This window comes from Macrotis lagotis, chromosome X (assembly GCF_037893015.1).
Source record: "Macrotis lagotis isolate mMagLag1 chromosome X, bilby.v1.9.chrom.fasta, whole genome shotgun sequence".
Taxonomy (NCBI): Eukaryota; Metazoa; Chordata; class Mammalia; order Peramelemorphia; family Peramelidae; genus Macrotis; species Macrotis lagotis.
Window position 1 is genome coordinate 311,625,355 of NC_133666.1, and position 24,364 is coordinate 311,649,718.

Genomic DNA, 24,364 nt, shown 5'->3' on the forward strand with positions numbered 1-24,364 from the left:
CTACTATTGAAAGCAGGTCCTGATTCAGTGCTTTGACTTTTCCCTCTGAAAGTATTCAATCTACAAGGAACAGAAATAAGGACAATATATGAATTTATAAATTTCTGCTATGTATACTTTTTTTAATTGTATGTTATACAATACAAATAAAACCAAACTGCCCTGACAGTATCCCTTCTAAACATCCCTCTATTTTCTTTTGAGTTTTTTATTACATTTTCTTTCTTTTCTTCTACCCCTCTCTCCTCTCCCCCCAAGTATGGCCAACTTCACCCTCCTCTTCCCCTTCTAGAAGCCATCCTTTCTAACAACTTAAACAAGGAAAACAAATTAACACAATTGGCCATACCTGAAAATGAAAATTTCATAGTGAAACTCTATTCTAAAATGTAAAAACTATCAAGGAATGTGAAGAAATCTTTATTATCTGTCTTCTTAAGTCATGATTGGTTAAAATTGTTGGGGTTTTTTTACATTACCATAGTATTCATATACTTTGTTCTACTGGTTCTGCTCACTTTATTCTGTTCTGTTTCATACAAGTCTTCTCAAGTTTCTTTGAAGCCATCATTTCCTTATTTTATGATAGAACAATATCCCATTAGTTCCTCCAATTGCCTCAGGCTAAGTCTTGGGAACTTAATCAAGGACAATTTGAAGACAAGGTAAAATTAGAATGCAACAACATTGTTTCTGGCTTTCATTCTCAAAAGATATATTCAAAATATAATGGGGAGTTTGAGATGTGCAAAGAAATACATGACACTTTGATAATTTCCATTTCTGTGATGGTAATATTTTAGTTTAAAAATTCCTTTGGTGGTTGATATTAACTTTTCCATTTTTACCTGTATTTTAGCCAGTTTTCCTAAGTGTCATAAAATACATAAAATACAGGTAAAAACAGAAAAGTTAATATCAACCACCAAAGGAATTTGTAAACTAAAATATTACCATCACAGAAATGGAAATTATCAAACACCCCTTTGCTTTTCTTTCTTACTGATATTTTTTTTCCCAATTAGATGTTTGAAAGATTTTCAACATTCATCCACGTGCGTATTTCTAAATTACACTGTTTTCTTCCACCCTCCCTTCCAACCCCCCTCCCCTCAGCAGTGTGCAGTCTAGGAAACATGGAAACATGGCCATTTGGGTTTAATACATTCAGTCATTTTCTGGATGAAGAAATAGGACTAAGGGAAAAGAAAAAAAACCACGGGATAGGAAGGAAAAAACATAAGAGAAATTTTAAAAAGTGAATAGTGAACCCTATTGTTCTATTAGAAACCAGGAGGGATGGGATTTCAAGGAAGCCTGGAGGGATTTGTATGAACTGATGCTGAGTGAGATGAGCAGAACCAGAAGAACACTGTACATACACTGTACATACACCATAACAGCAACATGGGGGTGATGTTCAACCCTGAAGGACTTGCTCATCCCATCAATGCAACAATCATGAACAATTTGGGGCTGTCTGCAAAGGAGAGTGCCATCTGTATCCAGAGAAAGAACTGTGGAGTTTGAACAAAGTTCAAGGACTAGTCCCTTTAATTTAGAAAAAAAAACAGATCTTATTGTCTGATCTTGTTACCTCTTAGACTTCTTGTCTCTCCCTTAAGGATATGATTTCTCTCTCATCACACTCAATTTGGATCAATGAACAACATGGAAACAAAGTAAAGACTGACAGATTGCTTTAGGGAAGTAAGATTGGGGGGAAATTTTTAAAACTCAAATAATATCTTTAATAAAAAAAATTTTTTAAGTGAATAGTGTTCAGATTCCATAGACAGTTTTTTGGTTTTGTTTTCTTCAACTGGATGTGGAGGCCATCATCCATCAAAGTTGATCAACTCACAATGTTGTTAATGAAACACCAACCCCTTTCTATACATGGTCCACAATCTAGAATTCTATACATGGCCCATAAACTTTCTGACATGTAGAAAAGGAAATATTCCTCCATTATTGAGGAGCTTATCCATGTTAAGAATCAGAATCTCATCTTAAGTTACTTATATATAGATGGTATTACCAGATTCATGTTGAGAACAACAGTCTTGAAGTGGAAAGTGTTATAATTTTTCCAAAACCATTTCAGTATAAACTCCAATACACAACAAAATACCTCAAGACTTCTAATATAGGTCTATTATAGCTTCATGCATTTTTCTCCCAAAATTCCACTTTATGAATCTTTTAATACCACTGTAGTAACTTTTAAATTGATGCTAGTCATCCATTCAGAACCTACTGTTAAAATCATGACCCTACTTATTTGACAAAGACTATTAAGAAAACAGTCATGGGGCAGCTAGGTAGCACAGTGGATAGAGCACCGGCCCTAGAGTCAAGACCTGAGTTCAAATTCAACCTCAGAAACTTAATAATTACATGAGTGACCTTGAGCAAGTCACTTAACTCCACAGCCTTGCAACACCCCCCCCCAAAAAAAACCTGGTCATATGCTTTGCAGAAAATGTTTAGATTAGCATTGTCACATTTCCACAATAATTTCCAACAATTTCTACTCAACCTAAATATAAAAGTAACATTGTTAAAAATAAATAACATCCACACAATGGGATGGGATCAGTATAGTTTGAAAAATTCTAACCCAAATGATAAATTAGATCATTTAAACAATATGAAATCACCAACAAAACTAAGAAAAATCTAGAAATTGGGGAAAATATATCATATAATTAAGAATTAAATGTGTTACAGAAAATTAATACAAAAATATGAAATTAAGAACCATTTTCTAACAGCTAAGTGGTCAAAAGAGATGAACAAACGCACTCAGAATTAAGAAATACAATTAACAAATAAAATATTACAGCAAATCACTAAGACCAATGAAAATCGTAAAACCATTAGTTTTTGTCTCACGTTAAACTGAAAAGCATGAAATAAACACAAACCAGCAATGGAAATTCATTCTGGTGGTAGAGTTCTGTACTGATTACAATTTGGAATTTATCAAGAAAAGTCATTTAACTATTAGAACTCTTTGATCCAATCAGTCAACCAGACACATTACAAAATGAGGCCAAAGCTGTATTTGAGTAAGGGAAAGTCTCACATTACTAATATTACTCTTTATGGTAGAAACAACAAATTTGAATTATTCAATGAAACTTGAGAAGACTTGTATTAATATGTGAAGACTAAAGAAATCAAAATTAAGACTTATTTAATAGAAAGAAAATACTAAACAATAAAAATTCAGGTTAAGGTAAATAACTAATATTAATTAGAAGACTAATGCAACATGTTTTCTCTCAGCAGAAGGTTGAGGGTTTATGGGTATGGAATGCAGAGTCAATAGGGTATCTATTTCACTTAACTATTTTTGTTATAAAAGGGAATGGGGCAGAGATACATATATTGGGTAAATGCTCTTTAAAAATCATTTAAATTGTTTTTTAAAAAAAGATTAAGGACAGAAAAAGGCTTCTTGCAAAAGGTACTTTAGCTGACACTTGAAGACAGAACATCTAGGATGAGGAGGGAGAGCAGTCTAGTCATAGCAAACAGCCAATGAAAACACCCAGAATCAAGAAACAGAGTCTTGCGGAAGTAACAGCAATGAAGCAAGTGCCATTGGATCAGATTAAGTTTAGGTAATCAAGTATAAGATTGAAAGATAGGAAAGGATCTAGTTATGAAGGTTTTTCAAAATCAAACAGTATTTGGTCCTCGAGGTAATAGGAAACCACTGGAATTTACTGCACAGGGGGAGTGGCACAGACATGTTCATTAGGAGGATCAGTTTGACAGCTGATTCAAGAAAGGGAAGATGTTTGAGGCAGAGACACAACTAATAGGCTACTGCAATAGTCCAAATAGAAGATGAGGTTTTTACAACAAGATTGTTGCATAGTTAGAGTCAGAAGAGAGAGATAAAGATATGCAAGACAACTTATGAAGGCAAAAAAGACAGGAGTTGACCACTGATTCAATTTATGGATCAAGAGAGAGTGAAGTGGGGCGGCTAGGTGGCACAGTGGATAGAGCACCAGCCCTGGAGTCAGGAGTACCTGGGTTCAAATCAGGTCTCAGACACTTAATAATTACCTAGCTGTGTGGCCTTGGGCAAGCCACTTAACCCCATTTGCCTTGTAAAAATCTTGAGAGAGAGAGAGAGAGAGAGAGAGAGAGAGAGAGAGAGGCGTGAAGAGGAGCAGTTAGGTGGCACAGCAGAGAGAACACCAGCCGGGGAGTCAGGAGGGTCTGAGTTCAAATATGACCTCAGAAACTTAATAATTTCCTGGCTGTGTGACCTTGGGCAAGTCACTTAACCCCGTTGCCTTAAATAAATAAGTTTATTAAAAGAATGAAGAGACAAAGATGACACCCAGTTTTTGATCCAGAATGTCTGAGAGGATAGTGGTACCTCCCACTAACAAGGAAATTACAAAGAAAGGAAGTTTTAGTGGAAAGACTATGGATTCAGGTTTGGAGATGTTGAGTTTTAAATGCCATGGGACATCAAGTTCAAGATGTCCAAAACACAACTGAAGATGTAAGACTAGAGGATCAGGCTAGAGGTTGAGGTTAGATAGGCAGATCTGAGAATTATCTATATGGAAATAAAAATGGAAAACATGGGAGTTGATAAGATGACCAGGCAAAATAGTACAGAGGGGAAAAAAAAGGGTCCAGGAAAGAGTCAGCTTAGTCAGTGTCTCATCAACTGAAGTTAATATAGTAGAATATAGAACTGTGATTTAAAAAATAGCTGACTCTTTTCTTCACAGCAATATGACACTGGAGTACATTCCAAGAATAGGGAATGGACTTTGCAAAAGCATTGAGGAACAAAACTTTAAGGAACAAAACAATCAGTTTTGCTGGATCATAGAGTGCATGAAGGGATATGACATAATTAGGCTGGAAACAGGTTGTGTTAAATATTAAATCAAGGCTCTTCTATTTGTTCCTACAGCTAACAAGGAGCCAGTAGTTTATTAAACAGAATAGTAAGGTTGGAACTGTATAATAAGAATGTCATCTAGCAACTATGTGAAAGATAAACAGGAGAAATTTATTGAAAAGAATGATACGGTCAAATCTGTATAATAGGAATGTCATCTAGCAACTGTGTTTGGAGTACAGACAGAAGGAAAAGCCTGAAGCCAAGGAAGATAATTAAGGAACTACAAACAGTAGTTCAAATGAGAGGTAGGTAAGGGCCTGAAAGTAGGGAAGTGGTTGTGTAAATATAAAGAAAGGAATGAATATAAAAAATAATGTTTGTATGCCAAGAAGGTAAGTGCCTCACAGTAATAACCCTGGAAAACAAAACTTCTGAATAACTTTATAAAAAAAAAAAATCACTCAAAAAAAATCACTCACAGTAACTAGAAAGGTAAATGAAAGCAAATGCTATTTTTTGACTTTTGAATTTTATGCATGTGCCTTATGTTGATGAAACAATATAAGTCCCTCAAGGGCAGGGAACATATTCCAATACCTACAAGACCCTAATAGCAATAAGAAAGACAAGTGAAGTAGGAATAAGAATGAGACTAGGACTTAAATTGCTTGGATCTACAACCTTAATGAACTTGCTCATTCTATCAGCGCAACAATCAGACACAATTTTGGGCAATCTGCGATGAAGAACACCATCTGTATCCAGAGAAAGAATTGTGGAGTTTGAACAAAGACAAAAGACTATTTCCTTTAATTAAAAAAAAGTTATCTGATTATGTAATTTTGCTATCTCTCATATTTTATTTTTCTTGCTTAAGGATGTGATTTCTCTCTCATCACATTCAACTTACATCAACATACACCATGGAAACAATGTAAAAGACTAACAGACTGCCTTCTGTGGAGGGTGTGGGGAGGGAAGCAAGATTGGGGGAAAAATTGTAAAATTCAAAATAAATAAAATCTTTCTTTTATTTAAAAAAATTTACTTGGATCTAAATTCTGCTTTAGACATTTAATAATTTCTGTGGGGAGACGACCAATTCACTTAACCTTTCCAACCCTGCAATATGAGAATAACAAAGCTTACCACAAACAATCTAGGAGGCTATAGTAAAAATCATTCAAATGGATGAATGAATAATATATTTAAATTACTCTATAAACAAATCTTAAAACCCTACATATTGGCAACTGTCATAAAGGAACACAATAAATATTTATTGATGGTGGTAATTCAAGCTATTGAGGACAGATGCTTTAAAAACAAACCTACTTATCTTTTTTTATATTCTGGTAAAAATAAAAAACAAAGTATCCATTGCATTATTTTTTTCAGTGAACAGAGAACCTGTTATGAGTGGGAAAAGTAAAAAATTTACAGAAAGTCACTTCAGTGAGTGGCTCTCTCTGCCTCTAGACTTCCTGGAGAAAACCTGTGCTTTAAAGGGCCACTTTATCTTTTGCTTTTCCTGAAACTGAAAGCAGAATTTCAAGGTGAGACTACCCCTAGGAAGTTTCAGAGACAGAATATAATCACTCAGCAACAATTTAGTTAGGACACTTTCAAAAATTTTTAAGATCATTTAAGGATCAAAAGAGATCAGGTGTTTTGGCTAACTTGTCATCTAAGAGACCTTTATGAATAAACGCAGCCACTTATACATAAAAAGTATTCAATGAAAGTTTTTCTATGTGTTTGTGTTAGTTCAAAAATAGGTGCAATTGACATTAGCTGAGGACAGAGTCAAGATCCAGGATTAGGGGCAGCTACCCAGCTTAACTCTCAACATTCCCCTCCAAACAACTTAAAAATAAAACCTCACATCAAATTTTGGAGTAGCAGAATCAACAAAAGGTCAGGGTAAGAAATTTTTCTAGACCAAGGCAATTTAAAAAGTCAGCAGAAGAATTCTGTGATATCAAGAGTGTAAAGCTATCTAGATAGAGTCCACACAAGCAGCCACTATTGACTCCTCCACAGCAGCAGCCACTTCAGCAGCTCTCAATCCAGAGACATGAAAGGGTTCAAAGAGAGATTGCAGGGGACCCTTTGCACACACTGAATACAGCTGGTACTGACTGGCAACTCTATTGTCCATACACATTTCTGGGTCATAGTCCTAGGGAAGACAGAAGCATTAGGGGTTGAACACAAGGGAGTGGCTCTGGTGACAATTCCAAAGCAAAGAGGAGTGCAAGCATTTGCAGATTAGCTACAGAGGACCAGGGACCCTTCCTGGGTAAAGACTAACACAGACCAAAAAAGCAGTAACTATACCTCTTCCAGGATCACATCACCTTGAAAGAATCAAAAATTTGCAGACCTTTATAACTAGCTATGAAAAGAGAAGCACCAAAAAGTCTGAAGTTTGGCACAGTCCCATCCACCCACTCCCCAGGTAGTCACAGTCCAATTTTACATAAAGTACAAAGTCAAGAAATAGGCTGAAAAATGAGCAAACAAAAAAAAAAAGAATATGACCATAAAAAGTTACTACAGAAGCAGGGAACAGTAAGGCATAAACTCATAAAATAACAATGTAAAAGCAGTTACCCAAAAAAATCTCAAAGAAAAATGCTAACTGAAATCAAACATAAAAAAGAATTCTTGGAAGAATTAAAGGGATAAGAGTGGCATAGGGGAAATTGAAGAAAAATGAGTGACAGAAGGAAATTATGAAAAGAATAACTTGGTAAATGAGGCACACAAAAAAATGCATAAGAAAATATCTTAAAAAACAGAACTGGTCAAATGGAGAAAGAGGCACAAAAATCCACTGAAAAGAAGAACACTTTAAAAGACATAATTGGTCAAATTTTTTAAAAAAAGAGGTAAAATAAACTCACAGAAGAAAATAATTCCTTAAAAACTTGAATAGGGCAATTGGGAATTAATGACTCCATGAGACATCAAGAAAAATAAAGCAAAGTCAAAATAATAAACTAGAAGAAAATGTTAAATTATCTCCTTAGAGAAAGAACTGACCTGGGATCAAAGAGAGACAATTTTAAAATTACTGTACCAGGGCAACTAAGTGGTACAGTGGATAGAGCACTGGCCCTGAAGTCAGGAGGACCTGCGTTCAAATCTGATCTCAGACACTTAATAATCATCTAGCTGTGTGGCCTTGAACAAGTCACTTAACCCCATTGCCTTACAAAAAAAAAAGTAAAATTACTATACTACTTGAAAGTCATGATCAAAGAAAGAACCTAGAGATATTCCAAAAAATTATCAAGAAAAATTGTCCCCAATGTCTTAGATCCAGAGGGTAAAATAAAAATTGAAAGATTTCACGAATCACCTCCTGAAAGATCTTAAAAAACTCTTGGAAATATTATAGCCAAATTCCAAAGTTCTCAGCTCATGGAGAAAACACTTCAAACAATCAGAAAGAAACAATTCAAATATGCTGAAAACTACCATTGCATGTAGTTGGAAAAATGAAATATTTCTTAAAAAAAGAATAATTAAGAAACAATTCAAATATTATGAAGTTACAGTCAGGAACACAAGATTTAGCAGCTTTCACATTAATGTAGGAAAGGAATTGGAATATGATGTTCCAAAAGATAGAAGAACTAGAATTATAACCAAGAATAATCTACCAAGCAAAGTATAATCATGGGGGGGTGGCATTTAATTAAAGAGGTATTTAAAGCAATCCTGATAAAAACACCAGAGTTGAATAGAAAATCTGACATTCAAACATAAAACTCAAGAGAAACATAAAAAGGTAAACAAAAAAGAGAAATCATAAGGTTTCCAATAAATCTATGAGAAGATGATTCAGTTAACTCCTAAAAACTTTTATCATTATTCCTAGTTTGGGGGGGGCGGTTTTAGGTTTTTGCAAGGCAAATGGGGTTAAGTGGCTTGCCCAAGGCCACACAGCTAGGTAATTATTAAGTGTCTGAGACTGGATTTGAACCCAGGTACTCCTGATTTCAAGTCTGGTGCTTTATCCACTAAGCCAACTAGCCGCCCGACTTTTATCATTATTAAGGTAATTAAAAGGAGTTTGCATAGAAAGAGGGAGAAATGGGGGGGAGCAGGCAAAGTCTGAACCTGTCATCCCAACTTGTTTCAAGAGGGAATAAACAGTGGTTGACTTCATAACTCAAACCCATTACTCATCTCATTTTGATGAGAAAAAACATTTTAGTGCTCCTGCTCACTCACAGCACATGGTAGAACTACTATGTGTCATGATTCTACTCCAACAATCGCACACTAACCCAGGAAACAGTGCAGTACTCCAGGCTAAGTCCACTTGTTCATCATTTGCCTTGATTGGTTCAGAGTGAATTTATATAGCAGTTGTTCCTATTCTGGCCAGAAACCCTGAGGGCCTCTCTTCCCAGATTTTTTTTTAATTATGAAAAAGAGAGAATTTTTTCTTTATTTCTTATTTATTTGCCTAGTAACTGAGAGTCTGACTCTGGTCATTCTTTGCCTCCTCTCTCTTACCTAGCCTCAATCATTGAATGGGCTTTGCCTCAAAGAGTGACCTGGGAAATACCTTAAGTTTTAAAAGGCCAAGGAATGAATGCTACTGCATCCAAGGCCATCTTCATTATCCTGATCCATATCAACCACAGGACCCAAAAGTCGCCACAGGAGAAAGTAAGGTTGGTAACTTAGCACAGCAACCCCCTCACTTAAATCCAACTCAATTGCATGTCATAGATCACTTAAGGTCTTCTCCAAGAGCGAAAGACAAACAACAATCCATTATACCAGGAACTTCTCAGACAGGCAATGTGAAGTTAAATTTTATTTTTAATTTAATTTATTTTAATTCATGTCTATTTAATTTTAAGGTTCTACATTATGAAACAATTTCACCTAATTATTAGCCCAGTAAAATTTGAAACTTCTGGGAAACTTTTACATTTTCATATTTCCATATTTTATATGAAAAAAATTCATTCCCTCTTTGTTGGTTTCATCATTCCACAAGAGTTCTGGAATTGGGAGGGGGGCACCTAGGTGACACAGTGGATAAAGCACTGGCCCTGGAGTCAGTTCAAACCCGACTCAGACACTTAAAAATTACCTAGCTGTGTGACCTTGGGCAAGTCATTTAATCCCACTGTCTTGCAAAACTAAACAAAATTCTACTCATCTCCTTAACATCTTAAAAAAAAGTTTTAGAATGAATTAATGTGAAGTATTGTATATTCACACTCAGCTACTGTATATTCATACTCAGCTGTATATACAGAAATCTATCTTTCCCAATAGGAAAAGAGAAGGTTATCATAAGAGAGGGAGAGGGAATTATAAAACAGAGGGCAAATTAAGAAAGGCAAATTAGAAGCAAAACAGACTTTTGAGGAGGGATAAGATAGAGAGGAAGAAACAAGAAAATGGGATGGAGAGAAATGCACTTTGTAATCAACACTGTGAATGTAAATGGGATAAGCTTACCCATAAACAGAAGCAGATAGCAAAATAGATTAAAAACTAAAATTCAACAATTATTTAGTTTACAAAAAAAATCTGAAAGAGAAAGACATACAGAGTTAAAGAGATGGGGCATAATCTATTATGCTTTAGTTAAACTTTTAAAAAAGGGGGGTGCAGCTAGGTGGCATAGTGGATAAAGCACCAGTCTTGGAGTCCGGAGTACCTGGGTTCAAATCAGGTCTCAGACACTTAATAATTACCTAGCTGTGTGGCCTTGGGCAAGCCACTTAACCCCATTTGCCTTGCCAAAAAAACCTTAAAAAAAAAAAGAGATGATAATCATGATCTCTGACAAAGGAAAAGCAAAAATTGATCTCCTTAAAAGGGATAATCAGGGAAACTACATTTTGCTAAAAGGTACCAGTCAATGAAATATCAAAAATGTTAAGGAGGAGCAGCTAGCTGGTGCAGTGGATTGAGCACCAGACTTGGAGTCATGAGGACCTGAGTTCAAATCCAGCCTCAGACACTTAATTGCCTAGGTGTGTGACCTTGGGCAAGTCACTTAACCGCACTGCCTTAAATGAATAATTTTTTTAAATGTTATCAGTTTGATCTTGCTATCTCTTATACTTTATGTTTCTTCCTTAAGGATATGATTTCTCTCTCATCACATTCAATTTGGATCAATATATACCAAGGAAACAATGTAAAAACTGGCAAATTGCCTTTGGGGGGGGAGAAGTAAGATTAGGGGGGAAATTGTAAAACTCAAAATAAATAAAAATCTTTAAGTACAAAAGAAATGTTAAAGGTAGGGGGCAACTAGGTGACAATGGATACAGTATCAATTCAGGAGTCAGGAGGACCCGAGTTCAAATCTGATCTCAGATACTTAATTGCCTAGCTGTATGACCTTGGGCAAGTCACTTAACTTAAATAAATAAAAAAATTTTAAAGGATAGCAATTATAAAAAAAGTGAAGGATAAATGCTTCATTTCTCAAGTACTCAAATGTTTAAAAATAAAAGTTATGCCTCAATTGATAAATGATCAAAAGATATTAATAGGTAGTTTTTGGAAGAAAAATTAGCTATAGTAGTGAATTGGTCATTCTGAAGAACAATTTGGAACCAGAATTCAAAAGGGCTGTAAAGCTGTTGTCTACTCTTTGACCCAGAAATACTATTATTAGGTCTGGATCCCAAAGAAATCAAAGAAAAAGGGAAAGGACCTATATGAACAAAAATATTTATAGTCACTCTTTTTGTGATGGCAAAGAATTAGAAATCAATTAGAGGCTCATCAAATTGTAGCACATGATTGTAATGGAATTCTGTTGTGCTATAAGAAATGACAAGTAGTATGATTTCAGAAAAACATGGCAATCAAACTGATTGCAAAGCGAAGTAAAAAGAACCAGGAAATCATTGCGCACATTTACCAGCAAAGTTGCAATGATGAATAACTGTGAAAGACTTGACTATGATCAATATAATTATACAAGACAATTCCAAAAGACTAATGATAAAAAAAAAAATGCTATCTACCTCCAGAGAGAATTGAGTTCTAAGTGCAAATCAAAGTATAATTTTCACTTTTTTTCTTGATTTTTTAAAAAATGTGGTTAAAATTGAAATATATTTTTCCATATTACATGTATAATGGCTATCAAACTGCCTGCCTTTTCAGTGGGTATGGGAGAGGATAAGAAGGAAGGAGAGAACTTTGTACTCAAAAATTTTTTGAAAAGGTGCAATTTAAAGCTATTGCATATCCTGAGGAAAAGGTTAATAAATACCTTTATATATTTATATAGCATTTTATATAGGTCTGCAAAATGTTTTAATAATTATTAGTTACTTATAAGAACTACGTCTTATTTACAAAAAAACTAAGTAGTAGGTCACTGCCAGTTAAAGTTATCTTCCTTTTACAGAAGAGGAAATTAACATTCAAGACTCCCAACTTGCCTCAAAATGCATACCTAGTTAAGTGGTAGAGATGAATTCAACCCATAAGTTTATTTCCTATCTCCAAGTCCACTTTCCACTACATCATAATGTCTCTCATATATTCATATATATATATATATATATATGCATATATATATATATATCTGATACTATATATCCCTTCTATCACCCACTAGAGAATTCAATGCAATTAAATAAGTATTTATTGAACATTATTTCTCAATCTTAGTGAAGAGACAAGACCAAGACAGATTCTAGCTCTCCAGTCTAGTCTTAGACTACAATAACATTCAAAAAGTTTCCACTTTTTAATCAGTCCAAATTGCTGGTCAAAATAGTACTTTTTAGACATTCCTTTTCTCAACAAAATAACTATTGAATTACTATATATTTAAAGCAGTAATCAAAAAAGCAGTGCTTATTGGCAAGAAAAAATTTCTATATCCACACACCTTTTGAGTTTTTCTCAAAATAGTCACACTTCCAAAAGTTCTTTTAGTGGTTGCCAAGCAGTGTTTAATACAAGATGACAATCTAAAAACCATAATCACATTTTCTAAAAATGAAGAGAAAATAGGTACTAGAATAGCTAGGTTCACCCTTTTCCAAGTTCTATTCAGGTCCTATCAGTCCAGCCTAGGAAAAAAGGAACTTTAAAGTGAAAAAAGTTCTGGATCAAATATAAAATTCCTAAATCTTTACTGATAAAGTATATGTTAGGTCAAAAATTTCTACTACTCTATTGTTAACTAATTCCCTGAGGACACAGAAACAAACTGCTGACAATCAGTCAACACTTCCTAGAAAAATGCCATTTCTGGGCTCTCCTACCATATAAGTCTGTCTCTGATAAAAAGTACCTTTCACATACCTAACAACATTAGAAAGTCTGAAAATTTTCTCTAAACTAGCTCCACAAAGGAAATAAAAATTATTTGCCATACCATATTCTTGATCATACTCATGACTCACCCAGTAAAAAAAAAATGCTACATTTTGGTATGACATTAATAGAATGATATTCCATCAATGTATTAATATACTTTGTTGGTGAGGCTAGGTGGCATGGGGGGGGGGGGGCGGCTAGGTGGTGTAGTGGATAAAGCGCCAGCTTTGGAGTCAGGAGTGCCTGGGTTCAAATCCAGCCTCAGACACTTAATAATTACCTAGCTGTGTGGCCTTGGGCAAGCCACTTAACCCCATTTGTCTTGCAAAAACCTTAAAAAAAAAAGGATTATAAAAATCAGAATGCTTACATCTTTAACTTTGAACCTGTCACTTTTTCTTTCTTTTTCAATAACCTCAGGGATACCTCTGAACACAGGCTAAAGTAAACATGCATCTGCGCCGGGTCTCTAATGCAACCCTCCACCTACACTCTTCCCTGACTCTCTCCTGGCATACAACTGCCACTTCTACTCATAGCTGCTAAGAAATAGTACCCAAGAAAGCCTTTTCACAAGAGCAAGAACAGGGAGTGCGGAGACAGATTGGGGGCCAAGAGCCAATTGTAAACCCAACAAGATAAAACTGGAATGAAACAAGGCTTTCAAAACAGCATTCTGTGCCTACTTCCTGTGGGTTTCAGTAATCGTCACAGTCAGAATTTTTAAAGTTTATTCCACAATGTTAGCTGAGTTGGCTATCAAAGTGGTATACTGTGAAAATTTAATCATAAGAGATTTCTAAACCAGTAATCCTCTGAAAAAAATAGAATTTAATAATTATTGCATGATTTTATACACACAGGAATGTGTATGTGTGTATACTGTATAAAAAACATGGTTAACAAAGATAAGAAACTGAAAAGTATTATTTCATTGAGGAAAGTTCAATGCATATTTAGAGAAAAACAAATGGGGATTGTGATAAGATTATTTTTTTAAAACAACCAAGATCTTTAAATGTTAAATTTAATTTTCTTTTATTGTAACTGAACATTACTACTGAATTTAATGTGGTAAAAATCATTAATTACAGAATGTGAGAACTATAAAGGAAATCTGAATTTTGAGTTGGAAAAATTCCTCTATTTTATAAATGATGACACTGATAATCCTATATCATAAAATCACAGAATTAGAAGTAGAAAGGATCTTAGGAGGTCATCTTTCTTCTACAGAGGAAGAAACTTAGATGCAAAGGGGTGAAGTGACTTATTCAATGTCACACAGTAAAATAATAGGGATTAAATCCAAGTCCAGAGCTAGCTCTACTACACCACTTGCCTTTGTTCAGGTCACACAGCTTAACTGCAGTTCCAGGATTATGATCAGATTTTCCATCTCCAAAGCTAATATTCTTTACCCACCCAGTATCACCCACTCTCTTCCACTGATTTTAAGAGAAGTATCAGTTTCTTTACTCATGAAAATTTTTCATATATAATCTTTATGTTTTATTTTTCAATATACAGCAAAATTAAACCCATCAAATTTGCTAATTGCCTGATGAATCTCTTCCCTGATAATTTATAGTGCTTTCACCATTAGTTCACCTAAAAATACTCAAAAAGAATCAAGTTTTTGACTGACTTGACTTGAGAGCCAGAATATTTAAATTTGGTGAAAATGCTTCATTGATGGCCAAATGGCTCACTATCATCAATGAAATTTTTCTGAACTAATCTCTATAAAAGGCTCACTTTTAATAAAGGACGACAATATTCATTACATGTGGGCATGAAAAAGAGCTTATTCCATAATAATTTAGTCTAATTATACAGGCTATTTTCCCAGATTTTAAAAAAGGGGGGAGTAATCCATCTTTATTTATGCAGTATGTATACAAAATCCCAACTTAAAAGACAATGGTATTTTTATCCTAATAAGAACCTGAACTTCTGAGAGTAGCTAAGTTTTCAGGTATCTTCTTTGAGTGGTCAGTCGAGTTCAAAACTAAAATTTTTTAAAGGGATGATACACATAACTTGTAGCAGAAAGAAACTGAATGCCTACAAGGGGCAAAGGTAAATGAAACTAGCAAAAAGGCATCCTGCAAGTAGCACTCCTCTCAAATAACTTCTCCCCACTCAGTCCTCAGGAGGAATAGATTTTGGGGGCTATAAATAAAGTTTAGCACAGACTCAGGATTGGGGTGCACTAAGAAAGGGATGTTTGTCCTTCTTTCTCAAAGAAGACCATGACATCAGGGGAGATGATGGCCATGAAAAGCATAAGAATTGGAATTGAGTGAGGGGATGCTGTGCTAAGTCACCAACCTAACTTTCCCCTCCAGAGCCATCTGGGTCCAGTGGCCCTGGAAGCCAGGCAATCATGATTAGAAGTGACTTGATCAAGGTCACTCAGCTAATGGCTGGATTCAAGTTCCTATCCTCCTGACTCCAAGGTCAGTTCTCTATCCTCTGTGCCACCTAGCTGCTCCTACTAAAAGAGCCAACTTAATAAGACTTAAGTAATCCCAGGGCATAGATAGAGGAAAAACCAAAACCATCACTAGAGTCAAATAAATTTATAAAGTTGAACATCAACTCCAAAGTGCACTGACTTTGGACACTACCATGCTTAAACATAAATTGTTATGCTACATTCATAGAACAAACTTGTCTGCCATCAGTCCTTCCACTGATACAAAAATCTATAAATAGGTTAAGTGTGATAATGGTTATTACTGGAACCACTATTACTCTTATGTGTCTGGCTCAATATCAGGCTTTGGATAAAGCTTCAAATTAAAAACAAAATTAAATTATCAATCACATCAAATGGAATATAGAGAGTGACTCATTTTAAATAGGTCTTAGAGCTAGAGACTGCCTATTCCAAAAACCTCTAGTTCCAAGAGAAAGGAAGAAAACTATCAAGACAAGAAGCCTTTGAGATCCTATAGGAAAAAAAAACAATCTCAAATGAAAAGGGGGGAAACAGGTTCAAAAAGCGGGGAAAAACATAAATATTATACATTATCACAAACAAAAGCAGCTTTAGTGACAAAGAAAATTGGTTCTATTTAAAAATGTAGCAAAGTTAATATAAGGAACACTGTAAAGAAACCAGGAATATTTAAAACACAGGCCATATTTCTAACAAGAATCCTATCTTAACCATTTTATTTTTTGATAACTAAAACTCCGATTCAAAAAAGTGCTATGGCATCTCTACTTAGGGTACCACTTACTGAGACCTATAGGCCCAGAGAATGCTGCTGAACCTATATACTCTATCTAGTCTCTGGCCCATAATAAATAGTTAAGCTGGACAAAGCAATGTAAGGAAATCCTTAATGATAAAAGTACTGATCTCAGAACAGACTAAACTCCATTAACTATCATTTAAGATACTATCAACATTAAATACAAAAATAAGATAAACATTTTACTATGATCTATATCCATACTCACACTGACCAAGACCTCTCTCTGATAATATTACCTAACAGAATGCTGAATTCTACCTATCTAGTAAAAGATTAATTAGAACAATCAACTTCTTCTAGATTTTCCCTTAATCAGAATCTTGCTTTTCCTTTAATGATCATTAAACAAGATCATAAAAAAACTTCAGCAATATTTTGCATAATCTAAACTATCAGCTTTAGCAGACAATTTAATCATTCTATAAAGTCAATAAGATTTTAATTCCATGTGGTAGAAAAAAATAAAATGAAAATAAATCAGTAGTGAATCAAAATTTGTTAAAATTCTTAGCATTTTTCCCTTAGGTTTAAATAACTAAAAAGAGGTAAATTATTCTCCAGTAAATTCTGCTCATACATCAGTACCTTAAAATGGTAGGAAAATCACAGGTCTAGATTTCATCAAAATTCAAGTATGGCCAGAGTTTATTTCACACTCTTATCCTAAACTTTCTCCTTCTCCTTCATTTTCATTAAAATGATAGCACTTGGGAACTACAAAGGTCCTAGGTAACAATTTCCCCTTATTTTACAAATATGGGAATTAGGAATCCTATTTCTACCCTGATAATAGCCCATTTCAATAATATTTACATTATTATTTTTTTTAATTTACCAGCATGCTTTGAAATTGGGAGAGGGAGGGAAGGAAGAAATATAGTTTGAAATCTATGTAACTTTCACTTCTACAAAGCCAGTCTGACTACTACTACTGATACATGAAAATTACTGACAGCAGACAGACCTACACTAAGACAGGGCAACTTCTTCTGATCAAAGGCAGAGAGCACACTTGAAGCAATACTCTAGTCCCATAACCATATGTTAATTGATGTGTAAGGCACTCCAAAAATCAACAAGCCCTATAAACTGAAGCTGTAAAAGCTAACCAAGGGAGTAAAGAAATACTCAACTTGGAGTCACAGTAGTCATTCTAATTTGACTTTGACAATCAGCAAATCAGCAGCATTCTTTAATAAGGCAACACATACAAAAAATACACATGAGAGACTCCTCTTCGAGTCAGGAGACTTTGATTCAAGTCCTGCTTCTGCTACACAGTCAGTGTGTGTCCTTGTTTTAGGACAGCTCCCAGTATCCCAGGAAACTCTCTAGGGCTTTAAATTGCAGAGAATTCCACATCAAGAGTTCCCTCTACTGAGGGCAATATGCAGGTATAAACAAGTTCTTCCTGTCCTTGAATTTTTTAAAATCTCACTTCAAATTTCTCATAGTATTTTTCCTTCTCAAACTAACCAGACTTCTCCTTCATATTTATCCCACTATAATACACTGATTACCATCTTTTCAACCTTGAAGGTTGAAAGAAAGGTCCAGAATAGCTATGCAGTGTACATGAAAACAGTGGAATATCATTTTGCCTAAGAAACAACAAATATGCTGAATACAAAGAAGTATGGAAAGACTTACTAAAACTGAAACAAAGTCAAATAAACAGCCAAGAAAACATAATTACAACAACACAAATGGAAAAAAGCAACAACCCCAAAACAATAGAAAACGAATATTACAAATGTAAAGAATGACTATGGTCCCAAAGAAAAGACTTGAGAAGACACCTAGTCACCCTTGGCAGAAGTGAAGGGTCCATGACAATGGAACAATGCATTTATTGTCAAAAAGAAAAACAAATAGACGTGTGTGTGTGTGTGTGTGTGTGTGTATACATATGTAATATATATATATATATATATACAGATCATATATACTTACATAAAACATAATTATGCAATTATATATTACGTAAGTGTTTTTGTGGGTTTCTCTTTTTTTCTTTAAAATACTTGTTAAATGGAGTGACTGCAAAAAGGAATTTAAGTAATATTAAAGCAACAGATAAATAAAAATTTATTTTAACAAAAGAAAGGTCTGTATTAATCTATCCTCAGGAGTCAGTGCTTTACACAGAAGAGTTTAATAAATTTCCTCTAAATTAAACTTCAAGGGGTTCACATAGCCAAGAAAATAAAAACAAGCTAAACTGATATTCAGTTTCATTCTCACTCCTTTCTACCAAGGCCCAGTGGGTTGAGTGTGAAACTGAATTCTACTTTTGCTGAGAACAGCTTCCCACACAGAAGCTGAAAATGAAGACAACTTATTTCAATTTAGTTCAGTCATAACAGTACTAAAGGTAGAGAAAAGGAAGGTAGAATGATAACAAGACGCAGAGGAACTGAAAAAAATTGAAAAAGACTACAGTATTGAGAGTTAACAAAATTAAGACTGAAGTTTGGATGTTCAATGACTATTTGATGCTCAAAAAACTATGAGAATTGTCTTCTTATAACCAGTACAATCCCAGGACAGGAACAAAGCTGTATTTTTTAAGTCCTATTCAGAAAAGAATGAAATGAAAACAAACTGGTTTCTACCTTGATTTATCTTCAAACATTCACTTATCACAGAATGTCAGCCCTAAAAGAAATCTCTAGAGAACATCTAGTCCAAGTCCCTCATTTTGCAGTTGACAACTAACTAAAGTAAAGAAACTGTCCGAAGACACATCGCAAACCTGATGTAGATCTGGGACTCTTGAATCTTTACCCTACGCAGGTTTCTTCTTAAAAAATTATTACAATACAAGTGAGAAACTTGAGGCACTGGAAAATATTCATAAATATACATGCCATTATAAGTAAATAATAACACCTCAAGCTTAGGTGGGTTATTACTGAAAAGATAGGAAGATGAAAACAGCTAAATGACTGGGTTCAAAGGATCAAAACAGGCATCAAAAAATCCAAAATTCTCCAGTTCCTAATTTGGAATTGAATTTCAGTTGCTACCCAAAATCTAAATTTTCCTAGATACTTCTCGCAAGTATGATGGGGAACTGGGGAGAGACTGGGAGGGAAAGGCAATACAGGAAAATCACTTGAAACAGCAATGCAGGAAATGTATCACTCCTTGAATTAGGAACTGTAAATAAGCAATCAAACAAGTTACTAATCATTAACAAGGTTTGTTATCAAAGAAACAAAGATAATATCAATGAGACTAGGAGAAGAAAACCCTGTAAAGAGTTTTATAAAGAACTCTATCCTGAAAGTATTGCATTAAATTAAAATGGATTAATCCTTAACTTAGGAGAAATTTAAAAATCAGCAGCAGTTCTACTCTTGAGTGTAAATTAACCATTAATAGTTATAACTGGGTAACTACACTCTTAAAAGTCAAGACTACTTTCACAAAAATCCCTACCACCAATATTTCAGCAAGTCCAAATGAATATGAAGCTTTAAGAAACAATACTTCCCCCTCAATTTCCCTTGTTCTGTAATTATTTCTGTACATATAATATCTTCCCTAGTATAACATGTGCTCCTTCTGGGCAAGACTTATATATATATATATATATATATGTATACACACACACATGTATATATATATATCACCTGACTTTAATACAGTGTCTTGTTCATTTAATGTTTGTTGAATTGAAGGCCTTAGAAAATAGTGATGTCTCATAAGAAATTACAAATATACTTTGTTTTCAACAATGTACTTAGTATTTCCAATGTCAATTCCTTCAAAAACTTCTTTCTTCTTGTTTCACTTAGATTTTATACACCTGAACTGAAATTTCCATCTATAACATGGAAATACTACTCAGGGTAGGTATTATCTCATATTTGCATAGTACTTCAAAGTTTTCAAAGCAATATATTAAATATACTCTGCCTCATCTGAGCCTCATAATAACTATGACGTTAACAGAGGTCATTTTTCCAATTCTATACTTATGTATTCAGGCTCAAAGGCTCTAGACCTAAAGCCTAGATAATTTTCCAGTGTCCCACACTAAGAAGCAACACTAGATCTTAAACTTGGGTCTCCTGTTTTTTGCTTTACAATTACATAAACACCAAAAAGCTAATGCTACACTGAAGCTTCCAAATATGCAGAGGCAATATAGTGTTCAGGAATAGAGGACTGGACTGAGGAGTCAAACATAAGACATAGTGACTGATTAGGTGTGTCATTAAATATGTCAGTGCTCAGAAAATCCTCCAAAGTGATAAATTTCGGAGCTCCAATCACAGAATCCAATCCATTTGTTTAATGACTGAGTATGTGAAAACTAGACCACTTAATCCACTGCTGGTCCTAGGCACCAAACAATGCTTTAGTTTCAAATCGTCTTCAGTCAATGGGTACCCTTACTCTTTCTATCCCCTCCCCAGAACGAAACATTACAATTATCCCTTATTAGAGGAGTTCTCTATTAAAATGAAAGTTCGTTGAGGGCAGATAAGCCCTGTCCATCAAGCACAGTGCCTGTCATGTAAACTAAAAATGCCTTTTCATTCATGCATGCATGCACTTATGTGAATTGAGTTGAATCTGAACTGAAGGCAATTTCTCCCTGATAAAAATTACAAGAGCTTATTTTTTTAAAAGTTGAGCACACATATTTATTTCTCCAATAGGACATGTAAAATTTATTTAGAAATAAATGGTAATGTAGAAAACTATATAATCTAAACTCATTTCACTTTAAGTTTTCCTGAACTGTACATTTTACCATTCTCATAAACAGTGAACCTTTGATATGATTCTGACACTTGGTCTCCAGGTAACACTAACAATTGTGGGTCTTAAACCCCTACTAAGTTTGAAGAGCCAGCATTGTTGGAATAATTCAGATTGATGGAATAAGCAAAACTGCCATCATATTAGAAGGTTTATAACCTCCGTATTTAAAAGTGTTCCAGGAGAAGTAGATTCACATTTCTGTTTCAAATTATCTTGGGTCAGTGATATCACAAAATAATATGTCAGCAAAACTAATTAAATGTTCCAGAGTTTGATAAAAAAGACATTGATAGGGTTTTTTTATATCAAAAGCTGATTCATGCAAGCATGGGAAAAAAAGGGAAAACACAAGAATAAACTATTTTCCCTCTCCAACTTTTCCTTCACTACCACCAAAAATGGCCTCCCCCTCCAAAAAAATACAAAAAAAAACTGTATACCTGAGACAGAAAATAACTTTTGGGAAGCAGGAATGTAACAGCTATCCAGAAACCTCAGGGTTAGAGATAAATTCCCAAAGACAATGTTAAGACTGAGAGTGCCCTCCAACTGAACTTTGTGGCAGAGAAGGTGAGGCTGGAGAAGGTGAGGCTGGAGAAGGTGAGGCTGGGGGAGGTGAGGCTGGGGGAGGGGAGGCTGGAGAGGGTGAGGCTGGGGGAGGTGAGGCTGGAGAGGGTGAGGCTGGGGGAGGTGAGGCTGGGGGAGGTGAGGCTGGGGGAGGGGAGGCTGGAGAGGGTGAGGCTGGGGGAGGTGAGGCTGGAGAGGGTGAGGCTGGGGGAGGTGAGGCTGGGGGAGGTGAGGCTGGAGAGGGTGAGGCTGGGGGAGGGGAGGCTGGGGGAGGTGAGGCTGCAGAGGGTGAGGCTGGGGGAGGTGAGGCTGCAGAGGGTGAGGCTGGGGGAGGTGAGGCTGGAGAGGGTGAGGCTGGGGGAGGTGAGGCTGGAGAGGGTGAGGCTGGGGGAGGGGAGGCTGGGGGAGGTGAGGCTGCAGAGGGTGAGGCTGGGGGAGGGGAGGCTGGGAGCACTCAAGCCGTAGGGGCAGTGTCCCCTGTGGAGCTCGCCCTCCACTGCCCGAGAGGGCCCGGCCGTGTGAGCACCAGGCCAGCCTGCAGAGTTACTGCGGGGGTCCCCGGGCTCGGTGACAAATCCCAACGTGCCCCCAGGTGTGGGAGGCTCGGCCCTGCCTCCGCGGCCAGCTCGGGGTGCGCAGGGCGGCTCGCTGGGGTTCCAGACCAAGGGCCCGTGTGCCCGACAAGGGGGGGATCCGCGCCGCTGGACCCGCGCCCCTGCCCGGCCCGGGGTGGACTTGCCCCACGCGGCCCCCCAAAAGCGAAGGGAGGCAAGGGCAAAACACGCGCCTCTTGGTCACAAAGGGGGGCCCTCGAGCCTCCTCCCGCACCCCGATGCCCGCAGACTCGGGGGCGGGGGCGGCCCGGCTCAGCCTGGCTGCTCGCGTCCCGCCCCCTCTCCGGCACCAGGCTCCTCGGGGGCACGCGCGCACACTGACACACGCAGACACAGGCAGACACACACACACACGCACACGCCGCACAGTCACACGCGCCGCACACGCCGGCCGCACGCATGCAGACAGGCGCCGGCACACAGCTCCCACGCGCTGCGCACACGCGCACGCACACACACACACACACACACACACACACACACAAAGGGCACGCACGGGCACTCCGAGGCGCACACGCACCCCCGGGCCCCTCGGCCTCATCCCCTCCGCCGGGCCGCGAGGCCTTGGAGCCCGGGCCCGGCCCAGGCGGCCCGGGGCGCCGGCTCACCTGCTCCGCGGCGGCTCCTCCGCGGTCCCCGGCGCGCTGGCTCCGCCGGCCCGGGCCCGGGCGCGCTGCACGGCCGGCCGCTGGGGGCCCCCTCCTGCCGCGGTGACTGTGCCCCGGCCCCGGCGGCGGCGGCTCGGGCCGCCCACTCTTCCTTCCGGCCGCGGGCCCCGGCGGAACGAGGGCGCGGGAGCGAGGACCTACAGCGCGGGCGCCGCCGCCGGGTCCCTCTCCCCTCCGCGCCGCCCGGAGAAAATGTCAGCAGAGGCCGTTCCGCTCGGCTCCGCGCCTCACTTCCGCCCGGAACCAGCGAGACTCCGCCGGGCGGCCAGAGCGGCCGGCGCAGCGCGGCCCGGGGCGGGGAGGGGAGGCGGGGAGGGCCGCGGCGCCCCCTGCCGGAGCAGGCGCGCAGCTCCCCCGGCCGCAGAGCCGGCGCGGACCCGCGCCTCCGCCTCCGGCACGCGCTCCGCCCGCCGCCGCTCCGGGCGCTCTTCCGAGCTCTAAACGAAGTCGACCTCCTCCGAGAAGGCGCCCGGATTCACCAGGCAGCCTCGCTCCGAAACTCCCGCCAGCAGCGACGCCCCGGCCCGCAAGCACAGCCTCCCGCCCGCGGCCCGCCGCCCCGGCCCGCAAGCACAGCCTCCCGCCCGCGGCCCGCCGCCCCGGCCCGCAAGCACAGCCTCCCGCCCGCGGCCCGCCGCCCCGGCCCGCAAGCACAGCCTCCCGCCCGCGGCCCGCCGCCCCGGCCCGCAAGCACAGCCTCCCGCCCGCGGCCCGACGCCCCGGCCCGCAAGCACAGCCTCCCGCCCGCGGCCCGACGCCCCGGCCCGCAAGCACAGCCTCCCGCCCGCGGCCCGACGCCCCGGCCCGCAAGCACAGCCTCCCGCCCGCGGCCCGGCAGTCAGTCGGGAACTGCAGAGAATCCCCCAGGGCGGCCTCACATCCTCCCAGCGCAAACTGAGAAGCGCCGAGCGGCTCCTCTCCCCAAAACAAACAAGCTCCTAGTGCTTAGGCTTGATGTCTAAAAGTCTAGCAAGTTCATGTTTTGATCAGAGACTTCATGCCCTTTTAATGCAAATTATGCCCTGGAAATAATGACATATCAACATTCTGAAAGGAAGAGATTTTAGACCCCCCCTTTTTTTTTAAATCAAGTATTCTTGAAAAAGGGGGAAGGATGTGAAAGTGATGGAGAACCAATTGGACAATAAAAAACCTCTGAGACTAAACTTCCATTTCACAATTCTCCCAAGAAAACAATATTTGCAGGTTTCTCTGATAAAAGGCTGGTATCCAGAATCTGTA

General features: G+C 38.3%; 1 protein-coding gene across 13 annotated transcripts in view; it reads right to left on the reverse strand.

The window, feature by feature from the left end:
* The window catches only part of ARK2N (arkadia (RNF111) N-terminal like PKA signaling regulator 2N), a 148,981-nt gene that overhangs the window by 84,216 nt on the left and 40,401 nt on the right, over positions 1-24,364 (reverse strand). Inside the window, exon 1 of one of the 13 annotated variants that reach the window (XM_074206053.1) lies at positions 23,063-23,158. The exons of the other annotated variants lie outside the window; for them this stretch is intronic. The gene's annotated coding sequence lies outside the window, so the exon portion shown is untranslated. Of the gene's footprint in view, positions 1-23,062; positions 23,159-24,364 lie in introns of those variants that run through there. 13 annotated transcript variants of the gene reach the window in all.